This window comes from Saccopteryx leptura, chromosome 5 (genome assembly GCF_036850995.1).
Source record: "Saccopteryx leptura isolate mSacLep1 chromosome 5, mSacLep1_pri_phased_curated, whole genome shotgun sequence".
NCBI classification, from domain to species: domain Eukaryota; kingdom Metazoa; phylum Chordata; class Mammalia; order Chiroptera; family Emballonuridae; genus Saccopteryx; species Saccopteryx leptura.
The window spans coordinates 173,662,501-173,687,824 of NC_089507.1; the positions used below are offsets into that span (position 1 = coordinate 173,662,501).

General features: G+C 46.5%; 1 protein-coding gene across 2 annotated transcripts in view; it reads right to left on the reverse strand.

Annotated features, from left to right (window-relative positions):
* Window positions 1-14,042, reverse strand: part of SYNDIG1 (synapse differentiation inducing 1) — a 218,630-nt gene extending 204,588 nt beyond the window's left edge. Inside the window, exon 1 of one of the 2 annotated variants that reach the window (XM_066385305.1) lies at window positions 13,924-14,042. The gene's annotated coding sequence lies outside the window, so the exon portion shown is untranslated. Of the gene's footprint in view, window positions 1-13,484; window positions 13,786-13,923 lie in introns of those variants that run through there. The other variant, XM_066385306.1, reaches the window with a different exon arrangement.
* Window positions 14,043-25,324: the final 11,282 nt, after the last annotated feature.

Here is a 25,324-nt window from a genome sequence, read left to right on the forward strand (position 1 = left end):
CATCTTGAATTAACTTTTGTGTATAGCATAAGGTAGGGGTCCAGTTTCATTCTTTTACATGTGGCTGTCTAGTTTTTCCAACACCATTTATTGAAGAGACTATCCTTTCCTATGATCTGTTTTTGGCTCCTATGTCATAAATTAATTGACCATATATATGTGGTTTTATATCTGGGATCTTTATTCTGTTTCATATATCTATGTCTTTTTTATGCCAATATCATACCATTTTGGTTACTGTAACTTTGTAATATAGTTTGAAATCAGGAGGCATGAGATCTCTATTTTTGTTCTTTTTGATCAAGGTTGCTTTGGCTATTTGGGGACTTCTGTGTTTAAGCAAATGTTAGGGTTGTGTTTTCTATTTCTGCAAAACACGCTATTGGATTTTTTTATAGAAATTGCACCTGACCTGTGGTGGCGCAGTGGATAACGCATTGACTTGAAATGCTGAGGTCACTGGTTTGAAACCCTGGGCTGGCCTGGTCAAGGCACACACAAGAAGCAACTACTATAAGTTGATGCTTCCCACTTCTCCCCCTGCGCTTCTCTCTATATACTCTCTCTCTAAAATCAATAAATAAAATCTTTAAAAAAAACCCACAAAAACCATTACTCTTAAAAAAGAGAAAAATCGCACAGAATCTGTAGACTGCTTCAATAAGTATGGACATTTTAACAATATTAATTCTTCTAATCTTTTGATTTTTGTATGTCATCTTCAATTTCCTTTATTAATGTCTTATAATTTTCATAGTATCCATCTTTTACCTCCTCAGTTAAATTTATTTCTAGGTAGTTTGTTCTTTTTGATGCAATTGTAAATTGAATTGTTTTCTTAATTTCTCTTTCTGATAGTTTGTTATTAGTATATAGGAAAACAACAGAATTTTGAATATTAATTTTTGTACCCTGTAACATTACTGAATTAGTTTATTAGTTCTAACATTGTTTTGGTGGAGTCTTTAGGTTTGACTACATATAATATCATCTGCAAGTAGTGACAGTTTTAATTTTTCCTTTCTGATATGAATGCCTTTTATTTCTACTTCTTGCCTAATTACTCCGGCTAAGACTTTCAATGCTATCTTAAGTAAAAGAAGTTAGCCTGACCTGTGGTGGCACAGTGAATAACACATGAACATGGAATGCTGAGGACACCGGTTCGAAACCCCAGGCTTGCCTGGTTACAGCACAACTACGGGTTGATGTTTCCTCCTCCTTCCCCTTGTCTCTCTCTCTTTCCCCTCCTCTCTAAAATGAATAAAATCTTAAAAAAAAAAGTGGTTAGAGTGGGCATCCTTGTCTTGTTCCTGATACTAAAGGAAAAGCATCAAGCTTTTCACCATGGAGTATAATGTTAGGTATGGGCTTGTTATACATAGTTTTTATTATGTTGAGGTACATCACCTCGGTACTCATTTTGTTGAGTTTTTACCATAAATGGATTTTGAATTTTGTCAAATGCTTTTTCTTAGTCTATTGAAATGTTCTTGATTTTTATCCTTCATTTTGTTGATGTTGTTTATCATGATTTATCTGCTGACGTTGAACCATCCTTGCGTCCCTGGAATAAATACCACTTGATCGTGGTATATGATCCTTTTAATGTATTGTTGCATTCAATTTCCTAATATTTTGCTAAATATTTTTATATCTACATTCATCAGGGATATTGGCCTATAATTTTAATGTCTTGTGATGTTTCTGTCTGGTTTTGATATCAGGGTATTGCTGATTTTGCCTATGATTTTAGAAGTATCCCCTCTTCTTTTATTTTTTGGAAAAGTCTGGGAAGGATTGGTATTAATTATTCTTTGAATATTTGGTAGAATTTACCAATGAAGTCATCTGGTCCTGCAGTTTTGTTGGTTGGGAGGTTCCAGAACTTTTTCATTTTGTAGATCTCTAGACACATTAAACAATTCCCCCTTCTCCCTCCTCCCCCAGACCCAGGTAACCAACATTCTATTTTTGTCCCTCTGAGTTTATCTACTCTAGGAACTGCATATTAAGCAGCATCATATAGTACTTATCTTTTGGTAACTGGACTATTTCACTTAGCATAATGTCCTCTAGGTGAATTAATGTTGTAATATGTGTCAGAATTTTATCTGACAATAAACATATAGACTACCTTCACTTCTTGGTTACTGTGAATAATGGGGCTATTAACATGGGGGTGCAAATATCTCTTCAAGATTCTGCTTTCAATTCTTTTGGACATATACCTAGAAATGGATTGCTGAATCATATAGTAGTTCTATGTTTATTTATTTTTCAGAAATCTCCAAATTGTTTTCTATAATATTTACAACATTTTACATTCATACCAACAGTGCATAACAGCTCCAATTTCTCCACATGCTCACCACCCTTTTTTATAGTAGCCGTCCTATTGAATTTGAGGTCAATTAATGTCATTTTAATGGTTGGGTTTATTATTTAGTAGGGAAAATCCTCCTTCATTCCTTTTCATTTAAAAAACAGCATTATAGCTTAATTCTTTTATGAACTTTAGAATGATTTTGTCACATTCAAAAGGCAATATAATGTTGGGATTGAAATAGCACTTAGCTTACAAATTAATGTGGTAAAAATAATGATACCATATATTTTAGTATGGAGCATTCCTATCCAGAAGCATGGTATTTTTCTCCATTTATTCAAGTGTTCTCTTATTCCATGAGTAAAAATTTACAGTTTACTTTGTATAGATCCTCGACATTTCTTGTCAAGTTATTTCTGGATATTGTATACTTAGGTTGTTCTGCTAATGCCGTGCAAGGACATAGGTAGATCCTGGGACCAAGGACACCCAGAGATGGACACACTGAACTTCGAGGGAAGGATGCCAGGAAGAGGTGATGGCCAGGCTGAATCTTTGAGTAGATTAGCAAGAGTTAATCAACTGAAGACAGGGAGAGGTGTGAAAGCATGAGACATGTGTCCATACATATGTGTTTGTGTGCAGGACTGGCCCAGTATTCCGGGAACCTAGAAGGGCAGCGCTGAGGCTAAAGCGTAGACAACACTGATGAACAGCCTGTTACCTTCCACAGGTGGCCTGTCCTATGTCACAGGAGATGAGATGCCAGTAGAGGGCATCAGGAGAGTCACTGGGGCACATCTGCATTTTAGAAAACTCACTCTGTCAACAGTCCTAGAGGACGGAGGTGAGAAGCACAAGAAAGCAGGTAAACACCTTGCAGGAAGCAACTGGGAGGACTGGAAAAGGGATGATTGTCTAGATGGTAGAAAAGATCCAGAGGAGAGTTAAAAGGTACTCAGAGAGGAATTTGAGTAACAGTCCAAGAGGTGAATGGTATCCTAGCATGGCTATCTGGGTTACCGTGTGTCATCACCAGAGAATGGGGTGTGGGCAGGGGGCGAGAAGGTCTGCGGAGGCAGGCGGAGGATGCCAATGCCCAGGGAACACCACCGCAGACAAGGCCGAACTTTGAGAGGGCGCAGGTATAGGAAAGGAAGTCTGGGATCCAGCTGCAGGTGAGCCACAACCAAAAGCGAGGCCATCAGATCGTTCAGTTAGACTTAGAGTATGACAAGTGTGAAAGCAGTGGGCTTACGGGGTTCCCCCATTCTGACAGAGAAGAAGGCATCCACAGAGGGTCAGGGTTGGGGAGAAGGACTCTGAGGAGAGGGAGGTGCATGGTCAGGAATGAGCTCTCGGAACATTCCCCAGGTCTAAGCCTCCCTCAGGAGAGATGGAATGTGCCCCTAAGAAACAACCGAATAGATCTTTGTTTTATTCTCTAAGAAATGCGCCAGCTTAGTCTTAGGGAGAGATGTTAGCAATCGGCAGAGTCCAACTCACTAAAATATATGTTTGAAATATATAAACCTCTGACTATGAATTCCATGAAGATAAGCATTTCTGGGCAGTGTCTAAGGACAAAGGACATTTCCATCATCTGGGAAAGTTTTATGATAACAGCAAGATGGGAAAACACTGCCATGAGGTTCTCCTGGTTGCTGTGTGTCCTACTGAGTTTGCTTTGATATTTTCTGTAAATGTCTGGGAATAGATGTTAGAGGCAATGATCTTCCCCTCTCATGGCTGTATGTTCTGCAGGAGATGTCTGTCCTCCTGGAGTTTTCTAGATTCATAATTTTCTGGCCTGCCTACAACCCCGCTTTCCCCTCACCATGCTCATGGGTCACAGTTTACTAACCTGCCATGGGTGCTGTCCTCCAAGCAAACCACCAAAGAATACAGATGAAGAAATTACCTAATTACAGTTTGTCCTACTTGGAACTTTAATGCAAAATAGAATTGCGTGCATCTGCCTGTCCAGGTACCGCATAGGATATGTCACTGTCCTGAGCATTACACCAAGAAAACTGAGTGTGGTAGGTGAGGAAAAGTGAAATTTAGAGACAAAAACAAACTAACACTAAAGACTTGAGTCCATGTGTCAAGGTCCTTCCTCTGGCAACACAGGATCACAGAGCAAGTTAGGAGACCCTACTGGGTTTTGTCCCACCAAATGTAACATGGGGCATCTCCAAGAGGTTGCTGAGGAAAACAGAACAATACACACATTTCAGGCTTTACCCTTCCCTTCCTTGTTCTTTTTCCCTTCTAGTCTTGGAGAGATAACTGATAATGCAATAAATCCCATAGAAGCTTCTGTTGGTTTTCCTGAATAACCCTCGTGCCAAGCTACAAACAAGCTATGAAAGCTTTAATCTGGCCCTTCAGGCTTAGATTGCTTTACTTCTCCAAATTCATTAATTTACCTCATTTCCCCAGATACCAGAAGGGTGGGGCCACCCTTTGAATGCAGCCAGGCTGGCTCTGCTGTGAGGCGCCAGGCTTAAGGAGGTACAACAGCTCCATCCAAGAGAGGATACGGAATGGGGGTCTATCACCCACGGAGTGGCATCCACGTCCATCCTCAAGGGACAAATCCTGAGGTCAGGAAGGTCAGAGAATGCATCGGTATTGTAGGTCTAGAGGCCAGAACCCTGGTGTCTGGATATCTGCAGCAGTGCAGAAATGAAGCCATGTCTTTGTCCAGTCCTCAGCTAGCACTAACAGTTGCGTGAGTTCCTGCACTCACCCCCCCCCCCGCCATATCTCAGTTTCCACTTAAGTAGCAATGCCTCTGGAGCCCATGGTTCCCCTCCCCAACTTCTCTGGCACCCAGGACATATGGACCCCACAGAGGAAAGAGAGCAGGGCACCATGTGCCCTTCAGAGACTCACCTTCCTGGCTCTCCCTGCTGGCCTGGGCTCCAGCACTGCCACCTCCAGAGTCCCGAGACTCTTGATCATGCACAAGTGCCCCCTCTCAGCTTGTTTCACTTGCTCCTAGAGCAGGCCCATCTCACACTCTCAGTGCCGTGCTCCTCCCTGGTCCCTAGCACGCATGTGCATGCCCACACACAGGCAGCAGACGCGCATGCACCATGTAGATACAGGCCCCTGGGCTCTTGCTCAGAAGATGTAGAGACGTCTCCAAGTCTGAAAGGTGACGTTTCCGGGTAGCTGAGGGGGCAGCCCAGGAGCCTCAGTCCTGAGTTTTGGGTGGGCTGGCAGGACTGAAAATCCACTTCCTTTCTGCAGATGAAGCAGAAAAGCTCTAGGCCATGGGGCCTGGGGCTACAGGTCGAAACCTTGACCTGGAAAGGTCCTCTGAAGCTGCCAAAAGGATCTGCATGGTTCAGCTGGGTGCCCAAGGCGATACCAAGGGCCCTGACAACAGAGAGACATGACCAGAGTTCCTGTCAAGGAAAAGGCTGTTTTCACCTTTCCTCCAAGTCCTTCTCCTGTGTCCCCATGTTGGAGGAGTAGAACAGGGACAGGCTAATGGAAGAGCAGGCCAGGGTCCCTCCCACCCGGCAGTGTTTCTCCAGCCCTGGAATAGGTCACTCTAAAACTAGATAAAACTTGTAATTCTAAATTGGACTAAAAATTTACTATCGAAGGTCACAGAAACATCTGCAGGTGCCAAGGAACACTGGAATATCTGGAGCATAAGAAAGGGTAATGCTAAATGGGTTACAGCTTGACTAATTTGTCCCTCATCAAGGGGTCACTAGGAAGCCCTTTGCTTACACCATCTGTGAGTTTGGCTGCTCCAGTCCTGGGGGCACAGAGCAGATGGAGACAGGCAGTATGGGGCTCCAACGGGGATAAGATCACAGTGACTACAAATGGGATGCAATCTTTGCCAGCAGAGGAGCTTACCAGTTAGGGAAGGCAGAAAAGGTGAACAGGAAGGGAGGAGGGATGTTCCAGGTGTGGCATTCCAAAGATTCCACTTTCCAAAATGGAACTCTGGTGTCAGGAGTCCTGGAACTTGTGAAAACATCCTGCTCTGGTAAAGAAAAAAGGGGTTGAGGCTGGACTGTGACCAAACACCAGTGGAGCGAGGGCACCACCATGCTATCACACCTCGCACCAGAGCCACGCCCTGAGCTGACCTGGCTGTGTGGGTCTATTCGCTTGTGATGCTTACCACTCAGTAGAGTGGCTGGAGTCTGGGATAAACACATGTATGTGACCCAAGAGCCTTACATGCTTTTCACTGGAAAGGTACTTGGAAAAACAACTACTCAAGGTCTAGTAGCAGAAATTATACAGAAACTGGATTATTCTACACCTTTTGAGTCAACAAACACATTTTGCCTCTATGGTTTAAAATAGACTGTGATGTCCCAAAATATATTCAACATTCCTATTCACCTACATCAAGAACATTCAGATTAGCCACTGTCCCAATGGATGTTATGCAAGAGGACCCCAAAAATGGGGTGAAAGGGGGTAACAGAAGGACTGAGACATAGTCAAATAAACAATCCTTGTTTTGAGTCCCTTGAGTGGGACACTGTGTTGCAGGTTGCATGTCCCTTACTGAGTTGAGTCAGTCAGGAGAGGATTCCAAAAAGAGCCTTGATGATCTAACTCTGAACAAGGAGAACAACAGAGTTGTTCCCACATGTGTAAAGGTGGAACCCTTACATTCACAGCTTAAAAACATAAGGGGTAAGAATGAAAGGCAGAGAATGAGTTTAGAAATAACAAAACAGATTATTTCTCTTTATTCAATGATTTGACTTTGGGTGATGGGCTCAAAACACAATAAACAGGTCAAATACTATAGAGGTGTTTACCTAAAACCTATGCGCTCTTATTCGTTAATGTCACCCCATTAAATTAAATTTCTAAATATAAAAAGGGAAAGATGCTTTTGAACAGAAATCCATCTTAGCAAGGGAATTTAGAGTACTGTACTGCATCAGAGTACTGATACAAATGTGCTGTGTCTCAGGGTTTAGTATGCGAAAGAAAAGCTATTAAATAGTATCCATATTAATTTATCAGCTCATAGTTCTTTGTGGCTGAACTACTTGTACCAAAGGGCACTATGAAAAGGAAAGAAATTGGAAGAGAAACTGAAGATAGGATCACTTACAGGCAAGATACTTTTGTAAGCACTTCTAGACTGGGTTGGGAGTGGAATGATTGTCCAGTGCAGGGTCCAAAAGGTTCCCATTCACACAGAGGGGAGGGGCTCTATGGGATAAAAATAGTAATGGCTGAGCTAGTAGTACTGGCCAGACCCTGATCTTAGGCGGCATCTCAGACCCAGTGCATGCATGCTGTTTACCTGTCACATCTCAACTTTCCTTACTGCCCTATAGGACACAGCACCATTGCCCCAACTGGTTAAGGATAAAGTCCATTCTAAAGGAAGGGAGAAGAGACTGAGGCCAATTTCAAATAGTAAGATTGGCTACAGAAATGCACATACTTTATTTAAAGGCAAGTTTAGTCACTGCAAATAACAGAAGAATTGGTAGCAATCTTTGGTAGGATGAGTTGAGCATTCTCAGGGTCCCCTCTCATGCTAAAAAGAGCCTGAGCCCACCCCTCGGCAGTGCCACTGGGGTTCCCAACCATGTCCCAGGACTTAATCCCATTAGAATCATCGAAAACAAACCTTATTTTGAACACCTGCACCAACTGAGAGCCTGTGCCACTAAGGTCTGAGGACCAAGATCATAAAAATAACTTAAAAACTGCATATTGTACACATATGCAGAAAGTAAGTTCATGTAAAATTTTTTGTTTTCCTAAGCAGGAGTGAAGCCCCAATGTATTAGAGATGAGATATTTTTCTCTTTCAGAAGTATCTTGAGTTTAAAGTGAGGCAGTAGAATAAAACTTCTATCATTCTAGTTATCGGAAATGCTTGTTTTGCTTTGGATACTGCCATTTCCCAATAGAGAAAGAAATTAAGGAACGAACAGGTAGAAGCACTTTTGAAAGTGGTTACCCAATGAGGCCAAATGTTCGAGAAGTAACAATCTTTTATTTGTTTTTTATTGGTTTTATTTGTTGTGTTTACATAGTTACAAGTGTACCCCTGAATATATCTAAGCGAACGTTTTGTTAAAGACTCAACTTGCAATCAGAAAACACCTACTTTCTTATAGCATCATCAGGACCTAAGTTTAAAAATGACTGCTATTAGCCCTGGCCGGTTGGCTCAGCAGTAGAGCATCAGCCCGGCATGTGGAAGTGCAGGGTTCGGTTCCCGGCCAGGGAACACAGGAGAAGCGCCCATCTGCTTCTCCACCCTTCCCCTTCTCCTTTCTCTCTATCTCTCTCTTCCCCTCCTGCAGCCAAGGCTCCATGGGAGCAAAGCTGAGGATGGCTCCATGGTCTCCGTCTCAGGAGCTAGAGTGGCTCTGATTGCAGCAGAGCAACGCCCCAGAGGGAGAGCATCGCCGCCTGGTGGGCATGCTGGGTGGATCCTGGTCGGGCACATGCGGGAATCTGTCTGTCTATCTCCCCCCCCTTCTCACTTCAGGAAACAAACAAAAAAACTGCTATTGATACAAGAATTAATTGGCGAACTAAAAATTTGTTTCACAATGAACATTGATTTGAATCCCAAGAGCACAACCCCCCATCTCTCTGGAATAATGTTAACTGAACACAAATTCTTTATGCAATATGTAAAGTTGTACACTGGGTCCATCTGAAGTATGCTTTCTGTTGCATCTTTACTTTTTATTATTTTCCACACACGTATATTGTTTCTTGGTCATGTTATTCTTAGTTCTGACAGTTATCCTGGGTCCTAATGCTTAGTAGTTGTTGTTTTTGTTCTTTAGTATTTTATGTAACTCAACAGGTTATCATAAAATGGTTTAAGATGATGAGGGCTTTGATATAAACAGTTTGTAACTTATATCACTATGTATTATAAATGGTTCTTTGTAGTTTGTTGGTTATCTGCTTTAAAATATTGTATCCCAGAGAATATGCATATTGCAACTTTTATAATGTGATATGAGTCTAAGTTTAGTTGTGTCAAAGCTATTGCTCATAAGCTTTCCATGTACATTCCCTCCCAACCCCAGGTAAGGTGAATGTCTACATCACTCAGGCACATTCCTATGTGAGAATGCATACCTGCACGGACGGTGTAGGACAGGGGTCCCCAAACTACGGCCCGCGGGCCACATGTGGCCCCCTGAGGCCATTTATCCGGCCCTCGTAGCACTTCCGGAAGGGGCACCTCTTTCACTGGTGGTCAGTGAGAGGAGCATAGTTCTCATTGAAATACTGGTCAGTTTGTTGATTTAAATTTACTTGTTCTTTATTTTAAATATTGTATTTGTTCCCATTTTGTTTTTTACTTTAAAATAAGATATGTGCAGTGTGCATAGGGATTTGTTCATAGTTTTTTTTTTATAGTCCGGCCCTCCAACAGTCTGAGGGACAGTGAACTGGCCCCCTGTGTAAAAAGTTTGGGGACCCCTGTTGTAGGATATAGGTACAATAGAAGGCGTGAGCTCAGTTTTTTGTTCTCCAAGAGCCATGGGGATGGGAAGGAAACATTCCATTATAAGACACATTAAGGAGTTCTTAACCCAAACTCTTCCCTATTTAAAAAACTGTGACAACTACAGATATTTTGTTTCCAAAATCCTGGAAAGAGCATGAGTGAAAAGAAACAATCTCAGAAAAGTTAAGTGGTCTAAGATCATTCAGCAAGCAAGCAACGGAGCTAAGAATTAGAAACCTAAGTCTTTTTCTAGGCACTTTAGAAAATACCACAGGGAGCAGGGGCAGCCTCAGACCTGAGAAAATCACCAATGTGTCGCCCCCTCACCTCCCTCCTTCACTGGCTGAAGGGACAATGAGGGCACTGAGTTGCAACCTGGTGCCTGAGAGTTGTTAACTACAGCGCCTCTTTAAAACACATGTTTATGAACTCTCGGGAATAATTCAATAATTCTGAGGATTTTGCACAGAGAATGTTGAACAATCCCATTTGCTAAAACTCTTATTACTGCATTCTAATTCTGGTCTTGTGACTTTGCACTGAAAGGACAACAGGCTGTTTGCCACTCAGTCCCACTGCTTTGCTGCTGCTGACAAATAAACACCCCTCCTTCACACCTCGCCACCTATGCTCACTCTGTGCAAAGAATTTTGCTGGTAACTTGAAGTCTGTTCAAACTACAGGTCACAATCAGCTCATGTTGGAGATGAGAATCTCCAATGTCCACAGGGACCCTGCAAAGGAAAAAGTGAGGGGCCCAGAGTCATGCTAATGTCATGAAAAGACAAGGTTTCATTTGGGGGGAGGAAGACTTATAAAACTGCTCAATCACAAAAGGTTAGCTAAGGATGCTTTTAAACAGTACACCTTATAAAGGTATTCAGAAGTCTGGCTAAATCCTCTAAGAATGTCACTGACAATTTTTAGAAACAGCTTTTATATAAATGAAGGTGCAGAGATGTGCAGGGTGACAGGGGGCCGTGTAGGTGTGTGTGTAGGGGTCTCCCTCCCACTGTCTCTGGAGCCTTCTCCACGCTGTTCTCCAGCCAACAGAAACCACATTTGAAATAATATTTGAGTGAGTATCTTTCCAGAGGGTGAAGGGACCAGGGTGATGACCAAATATTTTCTAATTGAGAGATAAAATATTTGGTACTCTTCATGAACCTAAGAATAGCACTGACAGGTGTCTTTGATAAAAAATTTACATAAAGAATCTTTGTATTCTCTCTCTCTCTCTCTTTTGTATTTTTCCGAAGTTAGAAGCAGGGAGGCAGTCAGACAGACTCCTGCATGTGCCAGAGACCGGGATCCACTTGGCATGCCCACCAGGGGGTGATGCTCTGCCTATTTGGGGTGTTGCTCCGCTGCAACCAGGGCCATTCTGGCACCTGAGGTGGAGGCCAACTTTGTTCCAGTGGAACCCTGGCTGCGAGAGGGGAAGAGACAGAGAGAAAGGAGAGGAGGACGGATGGAGAAGCAGATGGACACTTCTCCTGTGTGCCCTGGCCAGAAATCGAACCCGGGACTTCCACATGCCGGGCTGACGCTCTACCACTGAGCCAACCGGCCAGGGCTTTGTATCTCTTATAAGAGTAATAACTCCCAGAAAAAAAATGAGTTAAATTTAATGAGAAAAATGAGTCAAGTGCAGTATAGCACTATGATGCCATGCTAAATGTGGAAGAAATTAATTGCTTATTATTTATGAAATTATATTTACAATTTTTACCAAAAATAGGTTAAAGTGTTCTTTTGCCTATCAAAAAGAACACTTATCTATGTGATGTGCAGTGGATACAGAAGCGTCAACACTTCTGTATCCACTGCACATCACATAGATAAGTCAAAGCTATGTTGTTTCAAATGTCTCTGTCTCAGGACCTCGATTTTTCCCTTCTTAAGTTCCCTCCTTCATGCCTCAAGGCACATTAGCAGGTTTTCTTTCCACTCCAAAATGGAAATGGGGGCATGGCTTCATTTTTATTTTACCAACACCTATGTTCTAATGGGCCCGTTTAAAGCAGTCCTGCAGTCATTTCCATTAGATGAAAATGAAATGTCATCAGCTGCAGATACATGAGGGTGCATTTGGAGGTGAAATAAGCTTGCAATGGGTTTTTAAATCCTCAAACGTGGCTCCGGGACTCTGAGGAGGGGCAGTAAGGAAGGAGAAAGCTAAAGGTTAGTGAGTCTGGTTAGCGATGAAGGGTACACGCGAGGTTCAGGGTGCTATATTCCCTCTACCTTTGGGTGCCATTGAAATTTTCCATAAAAAAGAAAACAAAACTTGAAACAGTTTTTTTCCAATTTTTTTTTTTTTTAATTTAACAAGGCCCTCTTGATAATGACTATTTCATTTCAAGTAGCAGGTGTGTGTGTGTGTGTGGGGGGGGATTAGATAAAATCAGCATTTGCTCCTTGCAAAGGTGCCAGAGGGTGTTACAGACAAGGACCCGGGAAGCGAAGGGTTCCTCCTCACAGGTCCCACAGTTCCTGCACCTGTGGTATGATCTTGCGGAAAGCAATCCACACAACTGCAAGGCCACGCAGCAAGCAATAATTCATTCGAAAATTCAGCTCCAGCTACTTCCTGTCCTAGCCAGAATGGACATCAGACAGCCTCCGGCTCCCCTGGCCGATCATTTTCACTTTGGCTTCTGGGAGAACTGACAGCCAGACCCCTTTGGAATACCACATTGCTGCATGCATGCGACTTCTCCCAGGCAATCGTACCTCAGCACGGAAAAAGTTGGCGGCTCCTCCGGTTTGTCAGCAGGCTGCTGACCCTACAGGAGGGTCTTCGCAGCACGCCCTCCCCTTGGTCTCTGACCAAACACGCCGGCCAGCAGGAGGGGGCGGACAGATACACAAACACGCGCTCACGTCCCACCGCCTGAGCCTGATTTTAACTAGAAAACGGAGTCACTAAACCCCTCCTCCCCAAATTATCTAAGCCCTCGGCCAGTATCTGCTGCAATAAACACCGGAATGTGGCCAGGAAAAGGCGCAGGCATCAAGTGCGGGCCAGTGGCCTGGCGGCGCCAGCGCATCTGGAGTCGCAGAAGGGCTCGCGCACCTGAAGTCGGGGTGCCAGGATTCCAAGCCTCTGCGTGCGAGCAGACCCTTAAGGAAAAAACATGCCATCAGAGGACCCCTTCCTCTAGTTTTTCAGACAAGCAGAGCAACTACACTGGCAGACTCCCCAAAGCAGGGATGCGATCGCCCATTCCACTGGGATCTTGAAGGAAACAAGAGATCAAAGCCCCTTCCTTAAGGAAAGGGTCCAACTCTGCCAGGAATCCATTCCTTTCCCTGCTGCTTTGGAGAGCGCACACGAAGAGGCAAAAATCACACCTAGGTTAATCGAGGCTAGAACTTGAACCCAAAAAGCGCATCCACTCGCTTCCCTCTCCCCGCCTGGGCTGGTGGCTCCCAGGGCTGCGGGGTTCGTGGCTGCCAGGAAGCAGACAGCGCACGGATGCCCCTCTTGCGGCCGCCAGCAGCGAGGGGCTGCGGGAGTCTCCGCCGCCGTCCCGCCGCCTGTTGGGAGATCCCAACCACAGAGCGTTGGAACCCTCCCTCGCCTTCCTTTCCCCGCTTTCCTCTCTGGTCCCAGACAGACCTTGGTGCCCAACTTCGCGGGTTCTCACTCACCAGCCCCAGCCAGTCTCGTCTAGGTCACTCCGGGGGACCACCCGGACCCGCGGAGCCGTCCCCGCCTGGGCAGCCCGGCTCGCGGCGCTCCGGGTGTCGAGCTCGCCAGCTCCCGCCGACTTTGCACAGCAGCCCCCCCGCATCGCGGGGCGCCCCGGGTGGCCAGGCGCCACGCTGCAGCCCGAGCTGGCAGCGCCCGGCCCCTTCCTCCGCCGCTGGCTTCCCTGCCCTGCTCTCTCCTGCTGCTCAGCAAGCCGGTGCCTGACAGGTTCCACCGCCGCGACCACCCGGACTCGCCGCCGGCGCCGCGCCGCCGGGTCCCAGCGCTTCGAGGCGGAGCCAGGACGCCCGCCTCGCGGGCCCGCCTCCGGTGCCGGCCGCCCTCCCTCCCGGGGGCCCTGCCCCCAGCCACCCGCGCCGCCCGGGCGGTGGGACTTACCTCCGGGACAAGGTGACCCGGTAATGCGTTCAGGCGACGGTCCGCCCGGCTCCCGCGCGAGCGAGCGTGTGGGCAGCGGGGCGGCGCGGCTCCCGCCTGTGGTCCCGGCTCTCTCCTCCCCCCCATCCGCTCCCTCGGCGCCTCCCCGCCCGCCCCACCCCCGCCGCTCCCTGCCCTGCGCTCGCCGCCCGCGCCCCAGCAGCCGCGCGAGTACTAGAGCGCAGGACTAGGGGCAGCGGCGACTCGGGAGGCGGGGAGCTCTGGGGCCGCGCGATGGGGCGGGGCCGGCCCTCTGGCCCCCGCGGAAGGCAGGGGTGCGGGGACACTCCCGCGGCGCACGCCCGGAGAGCGGGTTGGGTAAGGGGCGCCCCGGAGCGTGCAGGAGACAACAGCCAAGGGCTCCCCGGGAGGACGACTGCGAGGAGGAGGAGGAAGGGGGAACTGCCCTGCGTGAAGGTGGCCGCCAACTTTGCCCTAGGGGGCCTCCGTGGGAGATCGCGTCTGTCGAGGAGCCCGAGGCTGATGTCTGGGAATGTGAGGGCGAACGCGGCTGGGGAAGGTCGGCAGCCACTGGAGACCTGATGATCGGGTTTTGCCCCTGGCTCCAATAAGATGTGGCTCCTCCCGGTCCTAAAGGCCTTCCGGGCTCAGGTTCGGTTTTGAGGTTCACACAAGCCCACTTTATAGGTCTGGTATCTGCTCAAGTCCTAAGCAGCCAACCATCCAGAAGAAACCAGGCTCAGAGCCCAGACTCCAAGACACCTGCCCGACCCCAAACAGGTCTTTTGTCCTGGAGTTGCTGGTCCTCCGCAGCTGGAATGGAAAGGAACTAGGGTGGCTGCCTGAGAGAAGTGGGTACAGAGGAGCCAGAGCTCAGGAGGGCAGGCTCCCTGCATTTCAAAAGTTGGGGGTGGGGGAAGCTGTGTTTTTAATTTGAATTTCATGAACTGTAAAAGTGATTTAGAAAAACATCTGTGAGCCTGTTTATTACAGGCTCAGACCTGCCCCTAGCCCCAGCCTTGCCAGCCCATTCTGCTCCTGTTGGTGAAGGCTGGTTATGCCCCATGAATCTCTCCCAGGGACCCAGCCCTCCCTCCTGCCCGGGGCCCTTGGCCCCAGGAGGTCCTGCTTCCTCTGTCAGACCTCTGGCAGCATTTCCACAAGGTAAGAATTGGAGATGGTGCTAGAGCAGCAGGGCCCACCCCTTGGTCCCTCATGGGAGGACTTGGCTCTCCTGGAACCTCAGCAGCCCAAAGAGAATGCTAATGGCAGAGGATGACCACAAGGATGTGTTTGGGTGAAGGAACAATTTAGAGGAATCGGTACCACCTGTGGATTGTTTTTACCCACTTCCATCAGGTCCATCTCCTTCTCTGCACATGGAAATCACACCTGAGAGCACCTCTAGATAGCAGAACCCCAAGGCTGTGATTTGAACACTCAGAAAAGAGCATTGTACATTTCTCCATCTAGAAGAACTCAAATAGGCCCTGGCCACTCAGCAGTAGAGCCTCGGCCAGGCATATGGCAGTCCTGGGTTCGGTTCCCGGTCAGTGCACACAGAAGAAGCGACCATCTGCTTCTCTACCCCTTCCCGTTCCCCATTCTGTCTCTCTCTCCCCTCTCCTCTCCTCCTGCAGCTGTGGCTTGAATGGTTCAGAGCAAGTTGGCCCAGGGCACTGAGGATGGCTCCATGGCCTCACCTCAGGTGCTAAAATAGCTCTGTTGCCAAGCAACCGAGCAGTGGCCTCAGATGGGCAAAGCATGGCTGGGTGGGTGGGTGGGGGGTGCTTGCGGGGTGGATTCCCACTGGGCGTATGTGGGAGTCTGTTTGCCTCCCTGCCTCTCACTTAAGAAAAAAAGAAAAACTCAAATGGGAGGTAAATGCCACTTTCCCTTAGTAAAATTTTCTGTTCCTGGATTTTTCCCTGAACAGAACATTCTCCCATCTGAACCACTGGTCTGGACATATAAATACTGTTAGATTTATTTGAGGTAGAGAATCATTATTCCTGTTTATCAGATAAAGAAGCTGAGGTGTTTTAAAAATGGTTAACTGAGATTTCCGTAGGCACCCAATATGTGTGAAGAGCCTGACCCAGGGTCTCTATCTCTTTGTTGGTGCACTTTTACTACTCAGGCTTTGGGGTGACTTTGAAGGCCAGTTTGTTTTGCCAAGAGAACACCAGTCTGGGTTGGAGCTGTGATTAGCCTTTGCCTCTAGGATACTGTTTGAATTTTGAATTCTACTTTTCCTAACATAGCAGACAGGAACCTTCCTGAGTGCAGCATACAGTGTGATCATTGGTCATCTCTGGTTGCCTGCAGATGCTCCCTCCAAAGTGAATGTTGCAGAGTTAAAAGAAGAAAATGCCTTTGATGTCCTAGTCACTTCGAGACTGATGCTTTGGAACTCGGTATCCTGGCTCTTCCAGGGAATGTGTTGAGCATGGATATACTTTGTGGGGGATGGGGGGAGTCTTATATTTCCTGAAATTTTCAAAGGCTTAATTTCCATAAATGCTTCTCTCAATTTAACATAGAAACTTACACATTTTCTTGTGTGGAATGAACGTATAACTTTTGCCAGTTATGTAGGTAAGCTCCTTTGGGGCACTCACTGTGTTACACCTGCACAACTCTTTGCTAGGGTGGATCCCAGGTACTAAATACTCAGTGATTAATAGCTATCGAAAAAGCAACATCAGATTGTAGGATCAAAAGTATATGTCTCTGAAGAAAAAGGATAATTTAAAAGAAAAAGGAATAGTTCATGATGTGATGTTTATTATTATTATCATTATCATTATTATTTTCTCCCATCCAGTCATATAGCTTCCATATTCCCAGATGAATGTTGTCTTTTCTTGACACCGCCCTTCCACATATGCATTCACATCTTTTAGGGTTATTATAATCCTAATAGACCTTACACCAGGGGTCCCCAAACTTTTTACACAGGGGGCCAGTTCACTGTCCCTCAGACCGTTGGAGGACCAGACTATAAAAAAAAACTATGAACAAATCCCTATGCACACTGCACATATCTTATTTTAAAGTAAAAAAACAAAACAGGAACAAATACAATATTTAAAATAAAGAACAAGTAAATTTAAATCAACAAGCTGACCAGTATTTCATTGGGAACTATGGGCCTGCTTTTGGCTAATGGGATGGTCAATGTGCTCCTCTCACTGTCCACCAATGAAAGAGGTGCCCCTTCCGGAAGTGCGGTGGGGGCTGGATAAATGGCCTCAGGGGGCCGCATGCAGCCCGTGGGCTGTAGTTTGGGGACCCCTGCCTTACACCTTATTGAAAAAGAAACTTGTCAGGGTCAGGAACTGCAAATGAAGAGAGTATGTCACCAGCTCCCAGCAGATGTGGCAGCTAAGGGAAAGGGTTCAAGGCTGCTGGCAGGCACCTCAGTTGATCTGGAATGGTAGCTGCACAAAGGGCGGTTCTCTTAGGTGTGATCCCTAGTGTTACTTGAAATGTTACCACAACTATCAGGCTATGATGTAGCATTGAGATGAGAAAGTGAATGAGGGTCTTTTGAGTATTGGGCAGCGGGACACAGCAGATATTGCCAGCTCTCCTGGATATGGGGTTACCATCTTAAGAATGCTTATCTCAAAGAACTTTCAAAGCTAAGAGAGGTTGGTGGGGCCCATTCATATGTTGTGAAGAACTGTCACTCCAGCACCCATCTAGCTCTCAGGCTTTGGACAACTTTTAGTGGAAGCTGTTTTATGCCCCGAGAGAGGTGACCTGATGAGGAAAAACACAGGTTTGAGTTTTTCGAAAGAGAAATATTCCTTAATATGTTTGAACTAAAAGACTTCAGACGATGTGCAAAGGTTAAAAAACACCCATGTGGTGTTATATGTAGTGCCTAGGGGTCAACAAGACTCATTCTGACATCTTTAAATCAAATAGGTAAAATGCCTGGCCTCAAACACTGACTTTAATACTCAAGATGAAGAATGGTATACACAATTTTAAAGCAATGTAATTCAGTTTTTCCTTCTCTCCCCCCCCCAAATCTATTATTGTTTGACTTAAATTGATATTATTCAGGAATTGAAAAGCTGTAATATCTTATTAAAATAGGGTCTTGTTCATTTAGAAGGACAGAAAGATGACCATTCAGATGTTTAGTAAACCTGATGGGCAAGGCCCTAAGGAAAACATGAATTGCTATCAGAAATAAAAGGACCAAGATTGAAAAACCTAGAACAATTTCTGAGGCAATGTTGAAGGTAAGAGTTTAGAACAGGGAAAATGTTGCAATAGAATGTCAGAATGTTAGAGTTGGAGAAGTCCTTCACAGTCACCTCATATCACCCTCTTATTCTACCGGTGACAAAACGGCTCCAGAGGGGTCAAGGGGAGGGTAGTCACACTCAGGGCTCCGTTACTGACATCCAAATCAGCAGTCTTGGCTCTGCATTCATCACATCACTTTAGAAAGAATCAAGGAAGAAAGAAAGTTAATATACTTTAGGCAACCTCTATGGTACCAGTATATCAGTTATCTGCAGTATATCAAACTATCCCAAAACCCACTGGCTTAAAATGACAGCCATTGATTTGCTTACAGTTCTGAGATTTGGCAATGCAGGCTGAGCTGGCTGAGATAGATTGCCTCTACTTCATGTGGTTTTGCCACAGGCATCTGTGACCAGGTGCAAGTCCAAAGTCTTACTCGCATGTCTGGGAGTTGGTGGGACTGGGATGATGGGCCATAAACCTCTCTTCTTCCAATAGGCTGGCCCAAGATTCTTCCCAAAGTGGTGGCCACAGGGTGCCCAACAGTAGCAGGTCTCAATGCATACTGTTTTTCAAGCTACCACCTTAACTAATGTCTCATTGACCAAAGCAGGTCACAGGGCCCCATCTAGATTCAGGAGAGGGGGAAATAGGCTCCACCTCCTTCTAAAGTGACATCGAAGTCTGGTATGTGATGAATTTGGGGTAATTTGGGGCCATATTTGCAATCAATTGCATCTGAGAATGTGATAGGTTCTTGATATACATAGCCTCACCGAATGTTGACTTGAGCTCTGTGGGGCCAGTGGAAGTGATCCTAGGAGATGAAGAAGCTGAGGCCGGGGACTGAATAGATTGCCTGCCATCACATAGCTAGTGAGTGGAGGAGCAGTGTTCAAAGCCAGCCTGTTTTCAACTTTGCAAGTGGCAGTATTAACAGGGTGTTTGCCAGCAGTCTGCTGAATGCTTACCGTCAGGTGAAGAACCCAGAACTAAGAGCCAGGCAAACCTCAGGGTAAGTGTGTTCCACTTCCCATCACTCTCTGCCCTCTCTGATAGAGCCTGTGTTTCCCCAAATATGAAATGAGCATAATTAGAATATCTGTGGACTGGTATTTTATGAGGCAAGAACACGTTCCACACTCAGCGTGTTTTTCTTAGTGGAGGTAGCTGGTTATAGCTCTTCAAGACAGTTGGCAAGACTGTCAGGGCTTGCTGGTTTTCTTTCCAAGGAAGTTGAGGGGAATGGAAAATTCTAGATTCTTTGCACCAAACTGATGCTGGTGCTGGAAGGCCTTGAGAACACTATGTGAGAACGGTGACTGGTGTTACATCTTTTATCCAAGTGCTTCTTGTTTCAAGGGGGCAGAGGCTGAGTGTGGCCAACACTGCTGTGTTCCTTCAGATCCACCCAGATCCCTTTGGCTGATTTCATCTGCCTGCTTCCTGGCTTCTGTAGACCTTGCTGTTAATGGCTTTCACTTGCACATTTCTTTAGCGGTGTTCTCATTCTGAGAGAACCTTAATTTCTCTTATACAAACCTGAAATGCCTGCTCCACTCAGCTCCAGGCCTTTAAAGCCAGAGGCTAGAGAGACACCTGAGCATGTCTAGGGCCATGGGACACTGTGGTGTAGTGGAAGGGGCAGGTCAGAGTCTGGTGGATGAGCTGTGGTCACTGTGGGCATGCTCAGACATGCTAACAAAGGACACTGCAGAGCTTCCTCCTCCTTTAGGACCTCACCAGAGCTGAAATAGCAGGCTTTGCTATCTGTAATAACCATGGCCAAGGCCAGGCAGGTTCACATTGAATTAGGGCTGATGGTAAAGAAACTGCGGAGCCAAAAAGCATTAGGACTATTCTGTTTATAATAAAGTCTCACAATAGCGGACGAGCACACAGGTAAGGGAAACCGCCTCTCAGACAAACAGTAAAATGGCCCCTCACAGTGGCGGGCAGGCAATCCACACATCTGCAATCCCCAATCTCTCTCTAGCGCAAGCACCTGTAGCCTTACATAGGCCATGTACACATGGCGCAGCCACACACTCACATACCAATCAGGCACAGTGCTTGCACCTGGTAACCCCGCGAGCCAGCCTAACACAGCTGCTCCACACTACATTTTCTCTCGGTGTCTGTGTGCCCACCCTCTGTTGGCATAGCTTGTTCAGTGGAGCTCACAGTCTCACACACCTGAACAGGAGAAGCTCTGTCTGCCTCTGTGAAACACAGGTGCCGCAATACCCAGGCAGCAGGTGTCTTGGCCTGAGCTTTCTCTCGTGAAATCAGAGCCTGAAAGTGCAGTCAGGCAGTTTATTTTGGAAATAATCCCTAGGACAGGATTAAAGGGTCGCCAGGATGGTCAGCGGCGGGGGGGGGGGGGCAGTCTACATAGGAATCCCTTAGGTGGTCACTACTGTGGGAGACAACTGGTTCTTGGTACCCTGGGACTGTCTGATGAATGAAGAGAGTGTTTCTCAGGATCACCAGGGAGAGATGAAAGGAAGTGCGTGTGCAGAGCCCCCATCTGCTGTGGGTCCAGGAGGCACCAGACCCCGCATTTCTGGGTGGAGCCTGATCCTATGTCAAACAGGCTCCCTGTGGCACAAGAGGTTTCTAAGTAGGATCCTGGGACATTTTGCTGTATGATTTACACAGTGTCACCCAAGTCTACAGTAAAGATCTCTTCATCTGGCTTTAAGAAGTTAACTGTAGAATTGCTCTCTCTTTGAATGTGACCCTGTTTTGAGACTGCTCATTTCTGTGGATTACATCAGAAGCACACAAAGGTAATTTTGGCTAACCTGACTGGTTGGGGTAGATTCTGTACCTTTCCCGGTGAGCACACCACACAGCCAGAGATCAGTCAGAAAAGAGATATCAAGTGCAACTGCCCCCTCTGTGCTTGGTGCAGATATTGTGGATTCATTTCCTTCTGCTGCTGTCTGCTGTTTCCCACCCTGCATCCACTTCCTCCCCTGACTTTGATACTGTTTCTTCTTATGAGAGTGTCACTTGACCTATACATACCGATTTGGTCTCAGATTCTCTTGGCCGTTTCCAGCGATATCAGGTAGCATCCCAGCTTGTGCACAGCACAGCTTCCTGCACCAGCCCCCTATGTCACCAATGTGGCTGCTCCTCCATGTTCCCCAAACTCTGCCTTACCCCTGTCCTGCCTCGGCAGATGACTTCCATGTGACTTTTATCTCATTACTAACTCCTGTGATTCAGTTAATGATTCATGACATATATTTATTATTAGGACAGAGCACAGTATCCTAATAATCGGTATATTTCAGAAAAAAATATTTGCTAAAAGTTGAAAAATAGGTTTTCCAGGACTGCTGGAGAGAAAAAAAATAAGAGAAAGCTTCGCTTCTGAACAGTGAGGCCAGAATTTGCAGCATGTGCTCCACAACATTAGCCCAGAAGCAGGCAGAAGAAATGCATTTGGTGTCCACTTTGATCCATGCCGACAAAGCAGTGTAGCTCCACTAAGATGAAAGAAGACCGTGTTCTCCTTGCTGTGCAAAAGAACTACGTGCACTAGCATAGCTCTGACATGAAAAACGAAGAGTCTGAGGTCAGTGAAAACGTTGCTGGTGCAGAACTAAGCATTTAAACATGTCATTAATCAGCATGATTTCTGGCATTTTTGTAAAAGGGCTAAGAACTCATTTTTCGTTCAAGAAGATATATATTTTTGGAGGTATGTGCGTTTTAACCTGCCAAAAGTAAAGCTTTCTATTGCAAAATTAACCACTTCTGTAATTTTGCAGGATATGGAACTAGAGGGAAAAAAACCTCACAAAGGTAAGTAATTCATTTTTGCGATTCTCAGGTTTTCACTCATTTCAAGAACAGAATGCCGCCTAAATGAAAGAACACATGTAAGTGGCAGGACAAAACCATGGTGCACGCACCTGCACTGGAGCCGTATGCGCCCCGCTGCAGTCAGGCGGTGCGCAGGGCCCACGGACGCACAGGCTTGGCATCGCTCCAGCTGTTCTGGCAGCCACTCCTTCCTGGGGTCCCTTAAACATGGCTTTCTGGATGTCAGGGCACTGGAATGCTGTGAGGATCTTCCCACACAGCAAGCACTGAATGTGCCACACAGAATCTGTCTAGTTTGGGATGCAGGATGCAGGACAAATAGATCCTGGATGGCAATGCAAGGGAAAGAGTACCCTGTGGTCCCAGGAACACAGAAGGGGTTTCAACCAGCTGCGATGTAGCATGCCAAATATTTACATTTTGCCCCCACAGTCACAGAAAGAATAGCAAAACAAACAACTTATCAAATGGCAGGAAGCAGCAGAACGGCAGGGGCAGAGGGCGGGGTGGGGGTGGGGGTGTTGCAGGGGGGGGGGCGGGGGGGACCAGGGGTTGCATGCGCCTCTCCCAGCCTGTGCACTTTTATCAGTGTCTGCTGTGGGGCATGGGTAAGCAGTGATGCTGGGGACCATGATGGGCAAAACAGATGCGGCCCTGCCATTCAGGCAGGGGAACAGGCAGGGCCCTGCGGATCATGATTCCTCTGACAGAAAGCCTGGAGTCCCAGGGGAGCAGAGTGGAGCACAGTCCACAGGGGCTGGGCATGAGCAGGACAGCTGGCCCTGAGTGCCCTGTGTGTGGGCATTTGTGCACGCTGGGGCTGAGGAGACAGTTCTCCCTGGGGCTGAACGGCTCTTACAAGTTTTTAGGTCAGAGGAAGCATGGAGCCCCGGAGCCCCGGAGTGTAATTTGTGTGGGATCAGAAGTCAGGGTGGGGTGATAGGCAGGAGCCTGATCACTAAAAGCCTCAGACCAGACCAGGGTTAAGGTGGTAGGATCTCATCCTTGGGCCACAAGTAAACTTTGACTAGAAGAATGATGGAATCATATATATATATATATATATATAATATATAATATATAATATATTATATATATTATATATATATTACATATATATTATATATATTATATATATAATATAATGTGTATATATATATTTACCATGAGTAAATTTTTCGTAGAGAGCAAAGAAAGATGATGAGCTTTGAAGATTCTTTCATTAGACAGCTCTGAAATCATTACCTATCATTAGCCACACAGATGTTTTCATACTTTTTGCAATGTGTTTCTTGTACAAAAATACCTGAAGGCAAGTGCCATGACTCCCTCATTCAGGGTGATACCTGAAATTCCCATTATTCTGGGCCAGGCAGGCTTCTCCTCTTGCCCCTTGCCTGCCTCACCGTTGGCTACATGGTGACACCCCACCACAGGCAGGCTTGTATCCCACATCCCCAGGTCCAGAACAGGACACTGGGATCTTGTCCTTCTCTTAAGATTGAAATCACCCTTCCTATGTCTGTTGGCCAGACTACTTCCTGCACCATTGTTCTTTATTCACCTTACTTATGACACTTGCTGAGCTGGAAGCTCTTTGCTGGTAGACTGCATGTGTGTGCACATGTATACAGGTGATGGTGCATGTGTGTGCACATGTATACAGGTGATGGTGCATGTGTGTGTGGGCACTTTGGAAGGTGAGTGCCAGGGGGCATCATTGCCAACAATAGCTGTCCCAAATGCAATTCATGGTAAGAGCTAAAAATTATTAGAGGAAGAAGTACATGCCATTTGAATAATGTGGGGCATTCTTGCTGCGAACAAAACTACATAATTTCTAGGTTTTATGCATTATGTGTTTTTTTCCTTCTTATATAAATATATTTGATAATAAAAAATGTGGATTACCTGTAATTATTGTACATACACACATACATACATGCACATACACATTTGATTCTGTCAAGGTTTCCATTGCCACAGGCTTTCAGTGGTGGCTGGTGGGTCTCCCATAAACCAGGTACCAAACAGTTCATGACTGGAGAGACGGACAGTGCTGGAGCCTGAGACCTGCCACCTTCCACCCACAGGCTGACTAGCGGCACCCACAGAAGTGTATTCTGCCTTGGAAAAAAACTGTTTAGGCACCAAAGTCAACAGGTAGAAAAATACATTTTGTTGCTTCACTGAAAACATAATTTTCAACAGAAGCATGTCTTTTTCCTGCAAGCACCTAACTAGGCCCTACTTGTTGGACAAAGGCAAATCCCAGAGAAGCAGCCTAGGCGCCACTGCAGCACGGGCATGCCCTCGTGCACACGCACCCCTGCTGCCCTGTCCCCTAGGCCTGTTCTCCCACGATGCTGTGTTGTCGGAGGGGGCACGCATGGCGGACGCTACAGGCTGGTACCCAGCACAGTCTCCCGTCACAGAAACCACAGCAGAGCCTGGAGGGGCAGAGGCCAGGGTGGTGACATGGATAGAGAAAGCAGCTGTGCCAGGCCTCCCCGCTCTTTCCAAAACTAGCAGCCCTAGTGCTCAGACAGTGTGTTCTCTTTCCTCTCCCCTCTGCTCTCCTCTCTGGCTATTCTGCCTTGCTGCCTGCTCACCTCCATCTCCCAAACCACCCACCTCCGCTCACTTCCCTTCTGAGGAATTCAAGGGGGGGAGTAAAAGGAAAACATCAAGACATGTCAAGTGTCCTCAAATGTTCTAAGGTGACAAAATCAGCTGAACTTCTAAGTTGAGTAGATGGAAGCTTAAAGCAATACGCACAGTGCTTATTTTGTCTGAGAACAGAAGGAGATTCATGTCTTTCCTGTATTCTGGCCTATCACAGTTGTCAGACCCACGGGTTCTGATGTCCTATAAATAGCCAGCTAGCCAAAATCAAGAGTAACACAGGAATGATTAAAGATCTTCAGACAAATGCCACAATAACATCTACTGTGATTTCAATGGCAGGCTCTGATGGAGACGTCCAGAGGGCTTTCTCTTCTCCTTGCAGGGGACAGGGGGTCCATTGAAGAGGGCAGGCAGCCCTGTGGCCAGGAGCTGTGCTCAGCCACTCTGTGGGCTCCTCCTGCTGCACTTGCTCCAGAGCGTCCTGAGAACATGATAAACAAGACGCACCAGGGTACTTGCACAATGAGGGAGCACGTGGGCACTGCTGTACCCATGCCTGCGCTGCCTGGGCCTCCCTGTCTGTGCAGCACCTAGCAGAGGCCCTCCCATATATGTTCCCTTCACTCCCCAGGGGCTGCCTCTTATAATGATAGGTGTTCTTAAC